The following is a 2,500-nucleotide window of genomic DNA, read 5'->3' as shown; positions in this document are numbered from 1 at the left end:
GGTGATGATGATGATGATGACGACGATGATGATGACGACGATGATGATGACGACGACGACGACGACGATGATGATGATGATGATGACAGTGATGATGATGATGATCTCTCGATGATAAACTTCTTTATTGGAAGTTGTATTTGGGTTACAACTGTTACAATATTGGGGTTGTATTGTTCATGGTTTTGGTGCAGTTTCCATTTCTCTTCATTCACAGGAAGGTCATTTTTCTTGCCTGCACACACACACACACACACACACACAGTCCTGCTTACTCACAAAAGGCCGTGTTAAATCACCCATTGAGTCTCTTTTTCTCTGTCACAATGCTGCTGTGTGGAGGAATGGTGCCAACCCCCAACACCACCTCCTCCTCCTCCTCTCCCTTAACTCCTCCTCCTCCTCTTCTATCACATGGGTGGATCTCAGGCCTCTCTACCTCCTTCTTCACTTCATCCATCACCTTGTTTCTCCTTCACCTTTACTTCTTGCACAACACTCCTTCCTTCTTCTTCTCGTTCTCCTGCTCCTCCTTTCATGCATCATGCAGTTTAAACCCAGATGTTCACTTCGGACCATGTGGCACACATTAAGCTGAAATGCTGTTTATTGGAGCATAAACAACAGAATGAGCACGATGGTGGGAGAAACATGCAGCAGAAAGCTCTAACACTGTGCGGCGTTTACACTTCAGTCATGTTGGTTTGGGGGAACAGATCACAGGTTCTCCACACCTGCCCCCTTCTGCACACCTGAGAGTTCTTCTGCTGGAACTCACACTCAAGAAACATGACACACACTAGAGCAGTGTTATGGTCTGGGGTTGATCAGTTACTCAGGTCTAGACTCAGTAACGTTATGGGGCAATAAAATGAAGTCAGCTGACCACCTGAATGTACTGAATCACCAGAGGATCACATCTATGGAGCTTCTCTTCATACTTCAGGCCTCATGGTGTAAAAGAGGAAACATGTTCATGCATAACTCTTTGGGATGAGCTGGAGAAGAATTTCAACTCTGATGTCATCAATACAAGAACTCGGCCAACCTTTACTACAGCTCTGGGCAGGAATAAATACTGTGATTCTGTCTGAGGTTGTTAAAACACTAACCTGGTGATCACTTGCTAAAGCTAACCCTAACCCTAACCCTAGGCAGTGTTTAATTTATTATTTATCATTTAAAAAAATTCCAACTGAGCAATTAAAAGAAACCAAAATAGTGTGTTATAATACTACTAATAAAAATGATAATGATGATGATGATTATTATTATAATTATTATTATTATTATTATTGTTGTTGTTGTTGTTATAAATGCAAGCAACGATGAGTGAGTCCAAGCACTCTGCAGCGCTGGAAAGACAGTGGACACACTGGGCACGTGCATTTAAAGGGGACATGCCAATACCATCATCACATCATTTTAGAAAAAGGGGAAAATTCGTGTTTAGACCTTTCCAAAAGACATTCAATAAAATATCACAGTTATTACCACTTTTTGGCATAAGTTTAAGGTGCCTGACTGACCCGTTTGAGAAATCAAAAGTCCCTCTGCAATGTTGCATCCTCAGTGTACTGAGATCACACCGGCCAAATAAATGCAAACCACCCAAAATAACGGACGTCCTGTTGAAACTTGCTGTTGAGTTGAGCCCATAAAATCAAAGGTGAAAGTTGTTCAGTTCAATAAGATGTAACTGTGTACCTAACCCTAACCCTAACCTCAACCCCAACACTAAACCCAACCCTAAATCCAACACAACACTAAACCCAATCCCAACACTAAACCCAACCCAACACTAAACCCAACCCTAAACCCAACACAACACTAAACCCAATCCCAACACTAAACCCAAACCTAACACTAAACCCAACACAACACTAAACCCAACCGTAACACTAAACTGAACACAACACTAATCCCAACCCCAACACTAAACCCAACACTAAACCCAACCGTAACACTAAACCCAAACCTAACACTAAACCTAACACTAAGCCCAACACAACACTAATCCCAACCCCAACACTAAACCCAACCGTAACACTAAACCCAACACTAAACCCAAACCTAACACTAAACCCAACACAACACTAAACCCAACACAACACTAAACCCAACCGTAACACTAAACCCAACACTAAACCCAAACCTAACACTAAACCTAACACTAAACCCAACCCCAACACTAAACCCAACCCCAACACTAAACCCAACCGTAACACTAAACCCAACACTAAACCCAAACCTAACACTAAACCCAACACAACACTAAACCCAACACTAAACCCAACCGTAACACTAAACCCAACACTAAACCCAAACCTAACACTAAACCTAACACTAAACCCAACACAACACTAAACCCAACACTAATAAACCCAACCCCAACACTAAACCCAACCCCAACACTAAACCCAACCCTAACCCTTACCTGCATGTGTGTATAAAGTAAACACCCCTCAGGCGTCCTAAAGGCAGCAGATTCCAACCTGTC

At 42.4% G+C, this 2,500-nt stretch overlaps 1 long non-coding RNA gene across 1 annotated transcript in view; it reads right to left on the bottom strand.

Annotated features, from left to right (window-relative positions):
* LOC128516965 (uncharacterized) overlaps positions 1 to 2,500 on the bottom strand; it is a 6,639-nt gene that overhangs the window by 525 nt on the left and 3,614 nt on the right. The window lies entirely within an intron of this gene.

This window comes from Clarias gariepinus, unplaced genomic scaffold (genome assembly GCF_024256425.1).
Source record: "Clarias gariepinus isolate MV-2021 ecotype Netherlands unplaced genomic scaffold, CGAR_prim_01v2 scaffold_30, whole genome shotgun sequence".
NCBI classification, from domain to species: domain Eukaryota; kingdom Metazoa; phylum Chordata; class Actinopteri; order Siluriformes; family Clariidae; genus Clarias; species Clarias gariepinus.
Note: the sequence above shows the minus strand (reverse complement) of the source record. Positions and strands in the feature narration are given on the sequence as shown.